The 18,968-nt window shown below is 36.8% G+C and overlaps 13 non-coding genes across 13 annotated transcripts; all 13 read left to right on the plus strand.

Moving 5' to 3' along the window:
• Positions 1 to 119: 119 nt before the first annotated feature.
• TRNAA-CGC (transfer RNA alanine (anticodon CGC)) lies at positions 120 to 191 on the plus strand. The gene has a single exon. It is a non-coding gene; the product is annotated as a tRNA-Ala (tRNA).
• A 1,234-nt stretch (positions 192 to 1,425) lies between these two features.
• Positions 1,426 to 1,497, plus strand: TRNAA-UGC (transfer RNA alanine (anticodon UGC)). Its single transcript has one exon. It is a non-coding gene; the product is annotated as a tRNA-Ala (tRNA).
• Positions 1,498 to 2,733: 1,236 nt separating this feature from the next.
• Positions 2,734 to 2,805, plus strand: TRNAA-UGC (transfer RNA alanine (anticodon UGC)). The gene has a single exon. It is a non-coding gene; the product is annotated as a tRNA-Ala (tRNA).
• A 4,031-nt stretch (positions 2,806 to 6,836) lies between these two features.
• TRNAA-UGC (transfer RNA alanine (anticodon UGC)) lies at positions 6,837 to 6,908 on the plus strand. The gene has a single exon. It is a non-coding gene; the product is annotated as a tRNA-Ala (tRNA).
• A 1,236-nt stretch (positions 6,909 to 8,144) lies between these two features.
• TRNAA-CGC (transfer RNA alanine (anticodon CGC)) lies at positions 8,145 to 8,216 on the plus strand. The gene has a single exon. It is a non-coding gene; the product is annotated as a tRNA-Ala (tRNA).
• A 1,241-nt stretch (positions 8,217 to 9,457) lies between these two features.
• On the plus strand, positions 9,458 to 9,529 carry TRNAA-CGC (transfer RNA alanine (anticodon CGC)). The gene has a single exon. It is a non-coding gene; the product is annotated as a tRNA-Ala (tRNA).
• Positions 9,530 to 10,765: 1,236 nt separating this feature from the next.
• TRNAA-CGC (transfer RNA alanine (anticodon CGC)) lies at positions 10,766 to 10,837 on the plus strand. The gene has a single exon. It is a non-coding gene; the product is annotated as a tRNA-Ala (tRNA).
• A 1,235-nt stretch (positions 10,838 to 12,072) lies between these two features.
• On the plus strand, positions 12,073 to 12,144 carry TRNAA-CGC (transfer RNA alanine (anticodon CGC)). Its single transcript has one exon. It is a non-coding gene; the product is annotated as a tRNA-Ala (tRNA).
• Positions 12,145 to 13,381: 1,237 nt separating this feature from the next.
• TRNAA-CGC (transfer RNA alanine (anticodon CGC)) lies at positions 13,382 to 13,453 on the plus strand. The gene has a single exon. It is a non-coding gene; the product is annotated as a tRNA-Ala (tRNA).
• Positions 13,454 to 14,689: 1,236 nt separating this feature from the next.
• TRNAA-CGC (transfer RNA alanine (anticodon CGC)) lies at positions 14,690 to 14,761 on the plus strand. The gene has a single exon. It is a non-coding gene; the product is annotated as a tRNA-Ala (tRNA).
• Positions 14,762 to 15,997: 1,236 nt separating this feature from the next.
• Positions 15,998 to 16,069, plus strand: TRNAA-CGC (transfer RNA alanine (anticodon CGC)). Its single transcript has one exon. It is a non-coding gene; the product is annotated as a tRNA-Ala (tRNA).
• A 1,235-nt stretch (positions 16,070 to 17,304) lies between these two features.
• On the plus strand, positions 17,305 to 17,376 carry TRNAA-CGC (transfer RNA alanine (anticodon CGC)). Its single transcript has one exon. It is a non-coding gene; the product is annotated as a tRNA-Ala (tRNA).
• A 1,237-nt stretch (positions 17,377 to 18,613) lies between these two features.
• On the plus strand, positions 18,614 to 18,685 carry TRNAA-CGC (transfer RNA alanine (anticodon CGC)). The gene has a single exon. It is a non-coding gene; the product is annotated as a tRNA-Ala (tRNA).
• The last annotated feature ends 283 nt before the right edge of the window (positions 18,686 to 18,968 follow it).

The following is an 18,968-nucleotide window of genomic DNA, read 5'->3' on the forward strand; positions in this document are numbered from 1 at the left end:
TATCACGCACAAGCAGGGGTTCGATTCCCAGACAGGGAAGTCATTCAAATGTTATTTGACATGACTACATATTGTATCGTCTCTTATTTGGTCTCCCATCAAAACAGTTTGCAAAAGAAGGGGATATAGCTCAGTGGTAGAGCGCATGCTTCGCATGTATGAGGTCCTGGGTTCAATCCCCAGCATCTCCATTCTTTTTCTTCTTTCAAAACATTGAAATTACACATTTACAATGCAAACACTTCCTCTAACTGTATTTACATAGCAGTCCCAGTAACTGTTTTAGGGGTACGGTAACTGCTAAAAACAACATGCTTCTGTTATATTTGCTTGTGTAAGAGAAGAGCTCAACTTGTTGGCAAGATGGTGATTCATTTGAGAAAAACCATATCTTAGAAAAGAAGTAAAATTGCACAGTAACTAGTTGTTTGCTTTGGTCTGAACCCTACTGTAAAATGTCTGAAAGGTTAGCTTCAGCAGACTCTCTGGGTCTACCCTTTCACAGTTATAGGGTCTTCTATGACTAGTCATTTTAGCAGGATAAATGTACAGAATTACTTAGTTGCCTTGATTTTGTGAACCAGCTGAATACAAAGCATCACACTATTAGGTTCACACTTACAGTTGAGAATCAACAAATACCCTTTTTAGACTTCGATTTAAAGTGGATAACACCGTACAAACTGATAAATACATAAAAGCTACTGATTGTAACAACCTTCAATAGTTCTCCAGAATTGGGGAACAATTTCCCCTTGAATCAGCGTATGCAATTAAAGAGGATTGCAAGTGAACCCAGGAATATTGGAAGACTTCTAACAGAAATGGCTGGTACATTTGCTGCTAGAGGGTATTTTGATAACATTTTATACCAACATATGGAAAAGGTTAATACACTTGATATCCCCTTATTCTATCGCATCAAATAAGATTAGAAACAGTATATTAAGACAGTGGAAGACAATCAATAGCGATTCTAAGTTCAATATGATTTCTAAGAACCCATCATTTTTTTCTTTTAAAAATATATATATGGATTTTTGGTTATATTCTGTGTTACTATAGTTGCTCACAGTTATATTTTGATGTTTTTTCAGTGTCTCCCTGGACCTACTAAATGTTTCACCATTGTACACTAACGGGGATTCATCACATCAATTTTTGTTTCATTAGATGTCATGTCCTATTTGTGTGCTTATCACTGAGATGGAGTCCAGGATGGTGCTATGAAAAACTGTTGATGGACTTTGGACAGACATTTTTCAAAATTTCTTCCAACCAATCCTTGCTAGTATAATTTCCCACCTATCACGCACAAGCAGGGGTTCGATTCCCAGACAGGGAAGTCATTTAAATGTTATTTTACATGACTACATATTGTATCGTCTCTTATTTGGTCTCCCATCAAAACAGTTTGCAAAAGAAGGGGATGTAGCTCAGTGGTAGAGTGCATGCTTTGCATGTATGAGGTCCTGGGTTCAATCCCCAGCATCTCCATTCTTTTTCTTCTTTCAAAACATTGAAATTACACATTTACAATGCTAACACTTCCTCTAACTGTATTTACATAGCAGTCCCAGTAACTGTTTTAGGGGTACGGTAACTGCTAAAGACAACATGCTTCTGTTATATTTGCTTGTGTAAGAGAAGAGCTCAACTTGTTGGCAAGATGGTGATTCATTTGAGAAAAACCATATCTTAGAAAAGAAGTAAAATTGCACAGTAACTAGTTGTTTGCTTTGGTCTGAACCCTACTGTAAAATGTCTGAAAGGTTAGCTTCAGCAGACTCTCTGGATCTACCCTTTCATAGTTATAGGGTCTTCTATGACTAGTCATCTTAGCAGGATAAATGTACAGAATTACTTAGTTGCCTTGATTTTGTGAACCAGCTGAATACAAAGCATCACACTATTAGGTTCACACTTACAGTTGAGAATCAACAAATACCCTTTTTAGACTTCGATTTAAAGTGGATAACACCGTACAAACTGATAAATACATAAAAGCTACTGATTGTAACAACCTTCAATAGTTCTCCAGAATTGGGGAACAATTTCCCCTTGAATCAGCGTATGCAATTAAAGAGGATTGCAAGTGAACCCAGGAATATTGGAAGACTTCTAACAGAAATGGCTGGCACATTTGCTGCTAGAGGGTATTTTGATAACATTTTATACCAACATATGGAAAAGGTTAATACACTTGATATCCCCTTATTCTATCACATCAAATAAGATTAGAAACAGTATATTAAGACAGTGGAAGACAATCAATAGCGATTCTAAGTTCAATATGATTTCTAAGAACCCATCATTTTTTTCTTTTAAAAATATATATATGGATTTTTGGTTATGTTCTGTGTTACTATAGTTGCTCACAGTTATATTTTGATGTTTTTTCAGTGTCTCCCTGGACCTACTAAATGTTTCACCATTGTACACTAACGGGGATTCATCACATCAATTTTTGTTTCATTAGATGTCATGTCCTATTTGTGTGCTTATCACTGAGATGGACTCCAGGATGGTGCTATGAAAAACTGTTGATGGACTTTGGACAGACATTTTTCAAAATTTCTTCCAACCAATCCTTGCTAGTATGATTTTCCCACCTATCACGCACAAAGCAGGGGTTCGATTCCCAGACAGGGAAGTCATTTAAATGTTATTTGACATGACTACATATTATATCGTCTCTTATTTGGTCTCCCATCAAAACAGTTTGCAAAAGAAGGGGATGTAGCTCAGTGGTAGAGCGCATGCTTTGCATGTATGAGGTCCTGGGTTCAATCCTCAGCATCTCCATTCTTTTTCTTCTTTCAAAACATTGAAATTACACATTTACAATGCTAACACTTCCTCTAACTGTATTTACATAGCAGTCCCAGTAACTGTTTTAGGGGTACGGTAACTGCTAAAGACAACATGCTTCTGTTATATTTGCTTGTGTAAGAGAAGAGCTCAACTTGTTGGCAAGATGGTGATTCATTTGAGAAAAACCATATCTTAGAAAAGAAGTAAAATTGCACAGTAACTAGTTGTTTGCTTTGGTCTGAACCCTACTGTAAAATGTCTGAAAGGTTAGCTTCAGCAGACTCTCTGGATCTACCCTTTCATAGTTATAGGGTCTTCTATGACTAGTCATCTTAGCAGGATAAATGTACAGAATTACTTAGTTGCCTTGATTTTGTGAACCAGCTGAATACAAAGCATCACACTATTAGGTTCACACTTACAGTTGAGAATCAACAAATACCCTTTTTAGACTTCGATTTAAAGTGGATAACACCGTACAAACTGATAAATACATAAAAGCTACTGATTGTAACAACCTTCAATAGTTCTCCAGAATTGGGGAACAATTTCCCCTTGAATCAGCGTATGCAATTAAAGAGGATTGCAAGTGAACCCAGGAATATTGGAAGACTTCTAACAGAAATGGCTGGTACATTTGCTGCTAGAGGGTATTTTGATAACATTTTATACCAACATATGGAAAAGGTTAATACACTTGATATCCCCTTATTCTATCGCATCAAATAAGATTAGAAACAGTATATTAAGACAGTGGAAGACAATCAATAGCGATTCTAAGTTCAATATGATTTCTAAGAACCCATCATTTTTTTCTTTTAAAAATATATATATGGATTTTTGGTTATGTTCTGTGTTACTATAGTTGCTCACAGTTATATTTTGATGTTTTTTCAGTGTCTCCCTGGACCTACTAAATGTTTCACCATTGTACACTAACGGGGATTCATCACATCAATTTTTGTTTCATTAGATGTCATGTCCTATTTGTGTGCTTATCACTGAGATGGAGTCCAGGATGGTGCTATGAAAAACTGTTGATGGACTTTGGACAGACATTTTTCAAAATTTCTTCCAACCAATCCTTGCTAGTATAATTTTCCACCTATCACGCGCAAAGCAGGGGTTCGATTCCCAGACAGGGAAGTCATTTAAATGTTATTTGACATGACTACATATTATATCGTCTCTTATTTGTTCTCCCATCAAAACAGTTTGCAAAAGAAGGGGATGTAGCTCAGTGGTAGAGCGCATGCTTCGCATGTATGAGGTCCAGTATATTAAGACAGTGGAAGACAATCAATAGCGATTCTAAGTTCAATATGATTTCTAAGAACCCATCATTTTTTTCTTTTAAAAATATATATATATGGATTTTTGGTTATGTTCTGTGTTACTATAGTTGCTTTATGGGGCAATGGGAGAAGGAGGTCATTTGGAATAATTGCCCATTTGGTGCCAACCTCGTGCTCTGGCGGCGCTACATTGATGACGTTATATTTATTTGGGATGGGGATTTGGAGGTATTAGAGGAATTTATCTTATACCTCAATGCGAACGAAAGAAATTTGAGATTTGTTTGCCAGTATGATAAGAACACTATTAATTTCTTAGATCTCAATATTAACATCATTGATGATCAAATACACACTCCAACATATTTTAAACCTGTACAGGCCAACAATTATGTCATGGCCAACAGTCACCATAATCCGCAATGGATTAAGAACATCCCCAAAGGGCAGTTCATCCGGCTGAGGCGCAATTGCTCAAATTTGGAGACATTTGCGGTACAGGCGGATGAACTTAAAGAAAAATTTCTTGAAAGGAATTACCCTATTGAAGAACTAGAGAGCACAATATCCCTGGTCCAAGATATGGACAGGAATAAGCTCCTTCAATATAAAGAGAAAGGGTTAGATCAAGGAAGGAACAACATCTCTTTCATTACCCAGTATAACGCTATGGCCCCAAGAATAAGAAACATCTTTGCCAAGCACTGGCCAATTTTGCTACAGGACGCTACACTTTCACAGGTACTAACTCCAAGACCTTCTATTATTTTTAAAAAAGCAAATAATTTTAAAAACAAATTGGCACCTAGTTGTCCGTTACATCAAGGGAAGGATAAAATGCTAACCACAAAGGGTCCTAATGGGTTCAAACCATGCAAAAAGTGCATAGCATGTAAATACAGTAGGTGTAGCATTGAGTTTAGATCTAATGTTACTGATAAACTATACAAGATTATGTCGCACATTACATGCAAATCGCAATTTGTAATCTATATGTTGCAATGCCCATGCGGCTTGCAATATGTGGGACGCACTGGTAGAACCTTCCAAAGACGTATGTACGAACATGTCTATAACATAAAGAAAGGTCTAACAACGCACAGTGTGTCCCACCATTTTCTGCTGCATCACGGCAAAGACCCAAAGGGCCTGGTCTGTCAACCCATTGAGTTATGTACTCCAGACTGGAGAGGTGGGGACATTATTAAACATATAAACAGACGTGAGGCCTTTTGGATCTTTGAACTGAAGACCCTGTCCCCCAATGGTCTTAACATAGATTTTGAATTGGGTTCTTTCTTAGGGAATTAGATTGGTCTAGTGATAAAAGTGAGGAGAGAGTTAACTTTTGTGTCAGTGACTAGTGCAGCACCTGCTGAATTAAGAGCAGAAGGAGTTTGTGTAGCAATTATATATACCCAAGGGGAGAGTTTGAATATCTTCATACCACTATTGGTTTATTGAATATACATATGTCATTAGGGTATATACATGCTTTGGCATATGTTGGCACTGTTGTTTTTATGTGTTTTATATGTGTTTTTTATGTGTTTGATGTCATGTATGTCTAAGAGTCCATGTAGTGATTTGGTACTAATGACATACAGGCTGTTTTAATTATAAACGATCAATTAATTTTAATTGGATAGGGTATATCTATGTGTCACCAAGTATCATTGTTTTCAGCCCCTGAGGAAGTAGAGTGACATCTACGAAACGCGTAGGGCTAGTGGCACAGCCACTATCTGACTGACTTTGGACGTTTGAGGACATTTGGCATTTGGAGCCCAGCTTTCCCTTCAGCTAGCCAGCTGTTCCTTTAAGACAACAGGCACTATCGCGCGCGGGCACGCAGAGACTTCCTGTTGTTCCGTAGGAGGAAGTGAGGCGTGTGTCTACACGCGGTGCAGAGCTGTGGACCCCGCACACCAGCCCCCACGGCCGGAGCTGTTCCGGTTACCATCGAAGGACTGACTGGTGTCTGAGCCGCAGTGGAGCAGAGGCATCACCCGCCAGGGAGATCATCTCTACTTAGGACTTGTTCCTACCATGCGAGCTTAATCTAGCTGTATGTAAGTAGGGCTCCAATTTTTGTGCTCCGGATGACCTGCGGTTCTTTGTATTTGCCATAGTCGGTCTTGGCATAGTTCTTTTTAATAATAAAAAAAAAATTGTTTTAATTATCGCTAGGATTCATAACTGTTTATGTGTATTAGTTCAATACTGCTTACCCCACAGTGTTGCGCTATGATTTTTGTTTGTTTGTGTTCTTTTCTTTGCATGGTCTGTCGAGCAAGTGTGCGGTTCCCTTGAGGAGTACAGGACATTCCACTGACTATCTGGCGCCAGGTTTTTCTTTATTATAGTTGCTCACAGTTATATTTTGATGTTTTTTCAGTGTCTCCCTGGACCTACTAAATGTTTCACCATTGTACACTAACGGGGATTCATCACATCAATTTTTTTTTCATTAGATGTCATGTCCTATTTGTGTGCTTATCACTGAGATGGACTCCAGGATGGTGCTATGAAAAACTGTTGATGGACTTTGGACAGACATTTTTCAAAATTTCTTCCAACCAAACCTTGCTTGTATAATTTCCCACCTATCACGCACAAATCAGGGGTTCGATTCCCAGACAGGGAAGTCATTTAAATGTTATTTGACATGACTACATAGTATATCGTCTCTTATTTGGTCTCCCATCAAAACAGTTTGCAAAAGAAGGGGATGTAGCTCACTGGTAGAGCGCATGCTTTGCATGTATGAGGTCCTGGGTTCAATCCCCAGCATCTCCATTCTTTTTCTTCTTTCAAAACATTGAAATTACACATTTACAATGCTAACACTTCCTCTAACTGTATTTACATAGCAGTCCCAGTAACTGTTTTAGGGGTACGGTAACTGCTAAAGACAACATGCTTCTGTTATATTTGCTTGTGTAAGAGAAGAGCTCAACTTGTTGGCACGATGGTGATTCATTTGAGAAAAACCATATCTTAGAAAAGAAGTAAAATTGCACAGTAACTAGTTGTTTGCTTTGGTCTGAACCCTACTGTAAAATGTCTGAAAGGTTAGCTTCAGCAGACTCTCTGGATCTACCCTTTCATAGTTATAGGGTCTTCTATGACTAGTCATCTTAGCAGGATAAATGTACAGAATTACTTAGTTGCCTTGATTTTGTGAACCAGCTGAATACAAAGCATCACACTATTAGGTTCACACTTACAGTTGAGAATCAACAAATACCCTTTTTAGACTTCGATTTAAAGTGGATAACACCGTACAAACTGATAAATACATAAAAGCTACTGATTGTAACAACCTTCAATAGTTCTCCAGAATTGGGGAACAATTTCCCCTTGAATCAGCGTATGCAATTAAAGAGGATTGCAAGTGAACCCAGGAATATTGGAAGACTTCTAACAGAAATGGCTGGCACATTTGCTGCTAGAGGGTATTTTGATAACATTTTATACCAACATATGGAAAAGGTTAATACACTTGATATCCCCTTATTCTATCGCATCAAATAAGATTAGAAACAGTATATTAAGACAGTGGAAGACAATCAATAGCGATTCTAAGTTCAATATGATTTCTAAGAACCCATCATTTTTTTCTTTTAAAAATATATATATGGATTTTTGGTTATGTTCTGTGTTACTATAGTTGCTCACAGTTATATTTTGATGTTTTTTCAGTGTCTCCCTGGACCTACTAAATGTTTCACCATTGTACACTAACGGGGATTCATCACATCAATTTTTGTTTCATTAGATGTCATGTCCTATTTGTGTGCTTATCACTGAGATGGACTCCAGGATGGTGCTATGAAAAACTGTTGATGGACTTTGGACAGACATTTTTCAAAATTTCTTCCAACCAATCCTTGCTAGTATAATTTCCCACCTATCACGCACAAAGCAGGGGGTTCGATTCCCAGACAGGGAAGTCATTTAAATGTTATTTGACATGACTACATATTATATCGTCTCTTATCTGGTCTCCCATCAAAACAGTTTGCAAAAGAAGGGGATGTAGCTCAGTGGTAGAGCGCATGCTTCGCATGTATGAGGTCCTGGGTTCAATCCCCAGCATCTCCATTCTTTTTCTTCTTTCAAAACATTGAAATTACACATTTACAATGCTAACACTTCCTCTAACTGTATTTACATAGCAGTCCCAGTAACTGTTTTAGGGGTACGGTAACTGCTAAAGACAACATGCTTCTGTTATATTTGCTTGTGTAAGAGAAGAGCTCAACTTGTTGGCAAGATGGTGATTCATTTGAGAAAAACCATACTGTATCTTAGAAAAGAAGTAAAATTGCACAGTAACTAGTTGTTTGCTTTGGTCTGAACCCTACTGTAAAATTTCTGAAAGGTTAGCTTCAGCAGACTCTCTGGATCTACCCTTTCATAGTTATAGGGTCTTCTATGACTAGTCATCTTAGCAGGATAAATGTACAGAATTACTTAGTTGCCCTGATTTTGTGAACCAGCTGAATACAAAGCATCACACTATTAGGTTCACACTTACAGTTGAGAATCAACAAATACCCTTTTTAGACTTCGATTTAAAGTGGATAACACCGTACAAACTGATAAATACATAAAAGCTACTGATTGTAACAACCTTCAATAGTTCTCCAGAATTGGGGAACAATTTCCCCTTGAATCAGCGTATGCAATTAAAGAGGATTGCAAGTGAACCCAGGAATATTGGAAGACTTCTAACAGAAATGGCTGGCACATTTGCTGCTAGAGGGTATTTTGATAACATTTTATACCAACATATGGAAAAGGTTAATACACTTGATATCCCCTTATTCTATCGCATCAAATAAGATTAGAAACAGTATATTAAGACAGTGGAAGACAATCAATAGCGATTCTAAGTTCAATATGATTTCTAAGAACCCATCATTTTTTTCTTTTAAAAATATATATATGGATTTTTGGTTATGTTCTGTGTTACTATAGTTGCTCACAGTTATATTTTGATGTTTTTTCAGTGTCTCCCTGGACCTACTAAATGTTTCACCATTGTACACTAACGGGGATTCATCACATCAATTTTTGTTTCATTAGATGTCATGTCCTATTTGTGTGCTTATCACTGAGATGGACTCCAGGATGGTGCTATGAAAAACTGTTGATGGACTTTGGACAGACATTTTTCAAAATTTCTTCCAACCAATCCTTGCTAGTATAATTTCCCACCTATCACGCACAAAGCAGGGGGTTCGATTCCCAGACAGGGAAGTCATTTAAATGTTATTTGACATGACTACATATTATATCGTCTCTTATCTGGTCTCCCATCAAAACAGTTTGCAAAAGAAGGGGATGTAGCTCAGTGGTAGAGCGCATGCTTCGCATGTATGAGGTCCTGGGTTCAATCCCCAGCATCTCCATTCTTTTTCTTCTTTCAAAACATTGAAATTACACATTTACAATGCTAACACTTCCTCTAACTGTATTTACATAGCAGTCCCAGTAACTGTTTTAGGGGTACGGTAACTGCTAAAGACAACATGCTTCTGTTATATTTGCTTGTGTAAGAGAAGAGCTCAACTTGTTGGCAAGATGGTGATTCATTTGAGAAAAACCATATCTTAGAAAAGAAGTAAAATTGCACAGTAACTAGTTGTTTGCTTTGGTCTGAACCCTACTGTAAAATTTCTGAAAGGTTAGCTTCAGCAGACTCTCTGGATCTACCCTTTCATAGTTATAGGGTCTTCTATGACTAGTCATCTTAGCAGGATAAATGTACAGAATTACTTAGTTGCCCTGATTTTGTGAACCAGCTGAATACAAAGCATCACACTATTAGGTTCACACTTACAGTTGAGAATCAACAAATACCCTTTTTAGACTTCGATTTAAAGTGGATAACACCGTACAAACTGATAAATACATAAAAGCTACTGATTGTAACAACCTTCAATAGTTCTCCAGAATTGGGGAACAATTTCCCCTTGAATCAGCGTATGCAATTAAAGAGGATTGCAAGTGAACCCAGGAATATTGGAAGACTTCTAACAGAAATGGCTGGTACATTTGCTGCTAGAGGGTATTTTGATAACATTTTATACCAACATATGGAAAAGGTTAATACACTTGATATCCCCTTATTCTATCGCATCAAATAAGATTAGAAACAGTATATTAAGACAGTGGAAGACAATCAATAGCGATTCTAAGTTCAATATGATTTCTAAGAACCCATCATTTTTTTCTTTTAAAAATATATATATGGATTTTTGGTTATGTTCTGTGTTACTATAGTTGCTCACAGTTATATTTTGATGTTTTTTCAGTGTCTCCCTGGACCTACTAAATGTTTCACCATTGTACACTAACGGGGATTCATCACATCAATTTTTGTTTCATTAGATGTCATGTCCTATTTGTGTGCTTATCACTGAGATGGACTCCAGGATGGTGCTATGAAAAACTGTTGATGGACTTTGGACAGACATTTTTCAAAATTTCTTCCAACCAATCCTTGCTAGTATGATTTTCCCACCTATCACGCACAAAGCAGGGGTTCGATTCCCAGACAGGGAAGTCATTTAAATGTTATTTGACATGACTACATATTATATCGTCTCTTATTTGGTCTCCCATCAAAACGGTTTGCAAAAGAAGGGGATGTAGCTAAGTGGTAGAGCGCATGCTTCGCATGTATGAGGTCCTGGGTTCAATCCCCAGCATCTCCATTCTTTTTCTTCTTTCAAAACATTTAAATTACACATTTACAATGCTAACACTTCCTCTAACTGTATTTACATAGCAGTCCCAGTAACTGTTTTAGGGGTACGGTAACTGCTAAAGACAACATGCTTCTGTTATATTTGCTTGTGTAAGAGAAGAGCTCAACTTGTTGGCAAGATGGTGATTCATTTGAGAAAAACCATATCTTAGAAAAGAAGTAAAATTGCACAGTAACTAGTTGTTTGCTTTGGTCTGAACCCTACTGTAAAATTTCTGAAAGGTTAGCTTCAGCAGACTCTCTGGATCTACCCTTTCATAGTTATAGGGTCTTCTATGACTAGTCATCTTAGCAGGATAAATGTACAGAATTACTTAGTTGCCTTGATTTTGTGAACCAGCTGAATACAAAGCATCACACTATTAGGTTCACACATACAGTTGAGAATCAACAAATACCCTTTTTAGACTTCGATTTAAAGTGGATAACACCGTACAAACTGATAAATACATAAAAGCTACTGATTGTAACAACCTTCAATAGTTCTCCAGAATTGGGGAACAATTTCCCCTTGAATCAGCATATGCAATTAAAGAGGAATTTAAGTGAACCGAGGAATATTGGAAGACATCTAACAGAAATGGCTGGTACATTTGCTGCTAGAGGGTATTTTGATAACATTTTATACCAACATATGGAAAAGGTTAATACACTTGATATCCCCTTATTCTATCACATCAAATAAGATTAGAAACAGTATATTAAGACAGTGGAAGACAATCAATAGCGATTCTAAGTTCAATATGATTTCTAAGAACCCATCATTTTTTTCTTTTAAAAATATATATATGGATTTTTGGTTATGTTCTGTGTTACTATAGTTGCTCACAGTTATATTTTGATGTTTTTTCAGTGTCTCCCTGGACCTACTAAATGTTTCACCATTGTACACTAACGGGGATTCATCACATCAATTTTTGTTTCATTAGATGTCATGTCCTATTTGTGTGCTTATCACTGAGATGGACTCCAGGATGGTGCTATGAAAAACTGTTGATGGACTTTGGACAGACATTTTTCAAAATTTCTTCCAACCAATCCTTGCTAGTATAATTTCCCACCTATCACGCACAAAGCAGGGGTTCGATTCCCAGACAGGGAAGTCATTTAAATGTTATTTGACATGACTACATATTATATCGTCTCTTATCTGGTCTCCCATCAAAACAGTTTGCAAAAGAAGGGGATGTAGCTCAGTGGTAGAGCGCATGCTTCGCATGTATGAGGTCCTGGGTTCAATCCCCAGCATCTCCATTCTTTTTCTTCTTTCAAAACATTGAAATTACACATTTACAATGCTAACACTTCCTCTAACTGTATTTACATAGCAGTCCCAGTAACTGTTTTAGGGGTACGGTAACTGCTAAAGACAACATGCTTCTGTTATATTTGCTTGTGTAAGAGAAGAGCTCAACTTGTTGGCAAGATGGTGATTCATTTGAGAAAAACCATATCTTAGAAAAGAAGTAAAATTGCACAGTAACTAGTTGTTTGCTTTGGTCTGAACCCTACTGTAAAATTTCTGAAAGGTGAGCTTCAGCAGACTCTCTGGATCTACCCTTTCATAGTTATAGGGTCTTCTATGACTAGTCATCTTAGCAGGATAAATGTACAGAATTACTTAGTTGCCTTGATTTTGTGAACCAGCTGAATACAAAGCATCACACTATTAGGTTCACACATACAGTTGAGAATCAACAAATACCCTTTTTAGACTTCGATTTAAAGTGGATAACACCGTACAAACTGATAAATACATAAAAGCTACTGATTGTAACAACCTTCAATAGTTCTCCAGAATTGGGGAACAATTTCCCCTTGAATCAGCGTATGCAATTAAAGAGGATTGCAAGTGAACCCAGGAATATTGGAAGACTTCTAACAGAAATGGCTGGTACATTTGCTGCTAGAGGGTATTTTGATAACATTTTATACCAACATATGGAAAAGGTTAATACACTTGATATCCCCTTATTCTATCACATCAAATAAGATTAGAAACAGTATATTAAGACAGTGGAAGACAATCAATAGCGATTCTAAGTTCAATATGATTTCTAAGAACCCATCATTTTTTTCTTTTAAAAATATATATATATAGATTTTTGGTTATGTTCTGTGTTACTATAGTTGCTCACAGTTATATTTTGATGTTTTTTCAGTGTCTCCCTGGACCTACTAAATGTTTCACCATTGTACACTAACGGGGATTCATCACATCAATTTTTGTTTCATTAGATGTCATGTCCTATTTGTGTGCTTATCACTGAGATGGACTCCAGGATGGTGCTATGAAAAACTGTTGATGGACTTTGGACAGACATTTTTCAAAATTTCTTCCAACCAATCCTTGCTAGTATAATTTCCCACCTATCACGCACAAAGCAGGGGTTCGATTCCCAGACAGGGAAGTCATTTAAATGTTATTTGACATGACTACATATTATATCGTCTCTTATCTGGTCTCCCATCAAAACAGTTTGCAAAAGAAGGGGATGTAGCTCAGTGGTAGAGCGCATGCTTCGCATGTATGAGGTCCTGGGTTCAATCCCCAGCATCTCCATTCTTTTTCTTCTTTCAAAACATTGAAATTACACATTTACAATGCTAACACTTCCTCTAACTGTATTTACATAGCAGTCCCAGTAACTGTTTTAGGGGTACGGTAACTGCTAAAGACAACATGCTTCTGTTATATTTGCTTGTGTAAGAGAAGAGCTCAACTTGTTGGCAAGATGGTGATTCATTTGAGAAAAACCATATCTTAGAAAAGAAGTAAAATTGCACAGTAACTAGTTGTTTGCTTTGGTCTGAACCCTACTGTAAAATGTCTGAAAGGTTAGCTTCAGCAGACTCTCTGGATCTACCCTTTCATAGTTATAGGGTCTTCTATGACTAGTCATCTTAGCAGGATAAATGTACAGAATTACTTAGTTGCCTTGATTTTGTGAACCAGCTGAATACAAAGCATCACACTATTAGGTTCACACATACAGTTGAGAATCAACAAATACCCTTTTTAGACTTCGATTTAAAGTGGATAACACCGAACAAACTGATAAATACATAAAAGCTACTGATTGTAACAACCTTCAATAGTTCTCCAGAATTGGGGAACAATTTCCCCTTGAATCAGCATATGCAATTAAAGAGGATTGCAAGTGAACCCAGGAATATTGGAAGACTTCTAACAGAAATGGCTGGTACATTTGCTGCTAGAGGGTATTTTGATAACATTTTATACCAACATATGGAAAAGGTTAATACACTTGATATCCCCTTATTCTATCACATCAAATAAGATTAGAAACAGTATATTAAGACAGTGGAAGACAATCAATAGCGATTCTAAGTTCAATATGATTTCTAAGAACCCATCATTTTTTTCTTTTAAAAATATATATATGGATTTTTGGTTATGTTCTGTGTTACTATAGTTGCTCACAGTTATATTTTGATGTTTTTTCAGTGTCTCCCTGGACCTACTAAATGTTTCACCATTGTACACTAACGGGGATTCATCACATCAATTTTTGTTTCATTAGATGTCATGTCCTATTTGTGTGCTTATCACTGAGATGGACTCCAGGATGGTGCTATGAAAAACTGTTGATGGACTTTGGACAGACATTTTTCAAAATTTCTTCCAACCAATCCTTGCTAGTATGATTTTCCCACCTATCACGCACAAAGCAGGGGTTCGATTCCCAGACAGGGAAGTCATTTAAATGTTATTTGACATGACTACATATTATATCGTCTCTTATTTGGTCTCCCATCAAAACGGTTTGCAAAAGAAGGGGATGTAGCTAAGTGGTAGAGCGCATGCTTCGCATGTATGAGGTCCTGGGTTCAATCCCCAGCATCTCCATTCTTTTTCTTCTTTCAAAACATTTAAATTACACATTTACAATGCTAACACTTCCTCTAACTGTATTTACATAGCAGTCCCAGTAACTGTTTTAGGGGTACGGTAACTGCTAAAGACAACATGCTTCTGTTATATTTGCTTGTGTAAGAGAAGAGCTCAACTTGTTGGCAAGATGGTGATTCATTTGAGAAAAACCATATCTTAGAAAAGAAGTAAAATTGCACAGTAACTAGTTGTTTGCTTTGGTCTGAACCCTACTGTAAAATTTCTGAAAGGTTAGCTTCAGCAGACTCTCTGGATCTACCCTTTCATAGTTATAGGGTCTTCTATGACTAGTCATCTTAGCAGGATAAATGTACAGAATTACTTAGTTGCCTTGATTTTGTGAACCAGCTGAATACAAAGCATCACACTATTAGGTTCACACATACAGTTGAGAATCAACAAATACCCTTTTTAGACTTCGATTTAAAGTGGATAACACCGTACAAACTGATAAATACATAAAAGCTACTGATTGTAACAACCTTCAATAGTTCTCCAGAATTGGGGAACAATTTCCCCTTGAATCAGCGTATGCAATTAAAGAGGATTGCAAGTGAACCCAGGAATATTGGAAGACTTCTAACAGAAATGGCTGGTACATTTGCTGCTAGAGGGTATTTTGATAACATTTTATACCAACATATGGAAAAGGTTAATACACTTGATATCCCCTTATTCTATCGCATCAAATAAGATTAGAAACAGTATATTAAGACAGTGGAAGACAATCAATAGCGATTCTAAGTTCAATATGATTTCTAAGAACCCATCATTTTTTTCTTTTAAAAATATATATATGGATTTTTGGTTATGTTCTGTGTTACTATAGTTGCTCACAGTTATATTTTGATGTTTTTTCAGTGTCTCCCTGGACCTACTAAATGTTTCACCATTGTACACTAACGGGGATTCATCACATCAATTTTTGTTTCATTAGATGTCATGTCCTATTTGTGTGCTTATCACTGAGATGGACTCCAGGATGGTGCTATGAAAAACTGTTGATGGACTTTGGACAGACATTTTTCAAAATTTCTTCCAACCAATCCTTGCTAGTATGATTTTCCCACCTATCACGCACAAAGCAGGGGTTCGATTCCCAGACAGGGAAGTCATTTAAATGTTATTTGACATGACTACATATTATATCGTCTCTTATTTGGTCTCCCATCAAAACGGTTTGCAAAAGAAGGGGATGTAGCTAAGTGGTAGAGCGCATGCTTCGCATGTATGAGGTCCTGGGTTCAATCCCCAGCATCTCCATTCTTTTTCTTCTTTCAAAACATTTAAATTACACATTTACAATGCTAACACTTCCTCTAACTGTATTTACATAGCAGTCCCAGTAACTGTTTTAGGGGTACGGTAACTGCTAAAGACAACATGCTTCTGTTATATTTGCTTGTGTAAGAGAAGAGCTCAACTTGTTGGCAAGATGGTGATTCATTTGAGAAAAACCATATCTTAGAAAAGAAGTAAAATTGCACAGTAACTAGTTGTTTGCTTTGGTCTGAACCCTACTGTAAAATTTCTGAAAGGTTAGCTTCAGCAGACTCTCTGGATCTACCCTTTCATAGTTATAGGGTCTTCTATGACTAGTCATCTTAGCAGGATAAATGTACAGAATTACTTAGTTGCCTTGATTTTGTGAACCAGCTGAATACAAAGCATCACACTATTAGGTTCACACATACAGTTGAGAATCAACAAATACCCTTTTTAGACTTCGATTTAAAGTGGATAACACCGTACAAACTGATAAATACATAAAAGCTACTGATTGTAACAACCTTCAATAGTTCTCCAGAATTGGGGAACAATTTCCCCTTGAATCAGCATATGCAATTAAAGAGGAATTTAAGTGAACCGAGGAATATTGGAAGACATCTAACAGAAATGGCTGGTACATTTGCTGCTAGAGGGTATTTTGATAACATTTTATACCAACATATGGAAAAGGTTAATACACTTGATATCCCCTTATTCTATCACATCAAATAAGATTAGAAACAGTATATTAAGACAGTGGAAGACAATCAATAGCGATTCTAAGTTCAATATGATTTCTAAGAACCCATCATTTTTTTCTTTTAAAAATATATATATGGATTTTTGGTTATGTTCTGTGTTACTATAGTTGCTCACAGTTATATTTTGATGTTTTTTCAGTGTCTCCCTGGACCTACTAAATGTTTCACCATTGTACACTAACGGGGATTCATCACATCAATTTTTGTTTCATTAGATGTCATGTCCTATTTGTGTGCTTATCACTGAGATGGACTCCAGGATGGTGCTATGAAAAACTGTTGATGGACTTTGGACAGACATTTTTCAAAATTTCTTCCAACCAATCCTTGCTAGTATAATTTCCCACCTATCACGCACAAAGCAGGGGTTCGATTCCCAGACAGGGAAGTCATTTAAATGTTATTTGACATGACTACATATTATATCGTCTCTTATCTGGTCTCCCATCAAAACAGTTTGCAAAAGAAGGGGATGTAGCTCAGTGGTAGAGCGCATGCTTCGCATGTATGAGGTCCTGGGTTCAATCCCCAGCATCTCCATTCTTTTTCTTCTTTCAAAACATTGAAATTACACATTTACAATGCTAACACTTCCTCTAACTGTATTTACATAGCAGTCCCAGTAACTGTTTTAGGGGTACGGTAACTGCTAAAGACAACATGCTTCTGTTATATTTGCTTGTGTAAGAGAAGAGCTCAACTTGTTGGCAAGATGGTGATTCATTTGAGAAAAACCATATCTTAGAAAAGAAGTAAAATTGCACAGTAACTAGTTGTTTGCTTTGGTCTGAACCCTACTGTAAAATTTCTGAAAGGTGAGCTTCAGCAGACTCTCTGGATCTACCCTTTCATAGTTATAGGGTCTTCTATGACTAGTCATCTTAGCAGGATAAATGTACAGAATTACTTAGTTGCCTTGATTTTGTGAACCAGCTGAATACAAAGCATCACACTATTAGGTTCACACATACAGTTGAGAATCAACAAATACCCTTTTTAGACTTCGATTTAAAGTGGATAACACCGTACAAACTGATAAATACATAAAAGCTACTGATTGTAACAACCTTCAATAGTTCTCCAGAATTGGGGAACAATTTCCCCTTGAATCAGCGTATGCAATTAAAGAGGATTGCAAGTGAACCCAGGAATATTGGAAGACTTCTAACAGAAATGGCTGGTACATTTGCTGCTAGAGGGTATTTTGATAACATTTTATACCAACATATGGAAAAGGTTAATACACTTGATATCCCCTTATTCTATCACATCAAATAAGATTAGAAACAGTATATTAAGACAGTGGAAGACAATCAATAGCGATTCTAAGTTCAATATGATTTCTAAGAACCCATCATTTTTTTCTTTTAAAAATATATATATATAGATTTTTGGTTATGTTCTGTGTTACTATAGTTGCTCACAGTTATATTTTGATGTTTTTTCAGTGTCTCCCTGGACCTACTAAATGTTTCACCATTGTACACTAACGGGGATTCATCACATCAATTTTTGTTTCATTAGATGTCATGTCTTATTTGTGTGCTTATCACTGAGATGGACTCCAGGATGGTGCTATGAAAAACTGTTGATGGACTTTGGACAGACATTTTTCAAAATTTCTTCCAACCAATCCTTGCTAGTATAATTTCCCACCTATCACGCACAAAGCAGGGGTTCGATTCCCAGACAGGGAAGTCATTTAAATGTTATTTGACATGACTACATATTATATCGTCTCTTATCTGGTCTCCCATCAAAACAGTTTGCAAAAGAAGGGGATGTAGCTCAGTGGTAGAGCGCATGCTTCGCATGTATGAGGTCCTGGGTTCAATCCCCAGCATCTCCATTCTTTTTCTTCTTTCAAAACATTGAAATTACACATTTACAATGCTAACACTTCCTCTAACTGTATTTACATAGCAGTCCCAGTAACTGTTTTAGGGGTACGGTAACTGCTAAAGACAACATGCTTCTGTTATATTTGCTTGTGTAAGAGAAGAGCTCAACTTGTTGGCAAGATGGTGATTCATTTGAGAAAAACCATATCTTAGAAAAGAAGTAAAATTGCACAGTAACTAGTTGTTTGCTTTGGTCTGAACCCTACTGTAAAATGTCTGAAAGGTTAGCTT

Source organism: Ascaphus truei, chromosome 19, assembly GCF_040206685.1.
Source record: "Ascaphus truei isolate aAscTru1 chromosome 19, aAscTru1.hap1, whole genome shotgun sequence".
Taxonomy (NCBI): domain Eukaryota; kingdom Metazoa; phylum Chordata; class Amphibia; order Anura; family Ascaphidae; genus Ascaphus; species Ascaphus truei.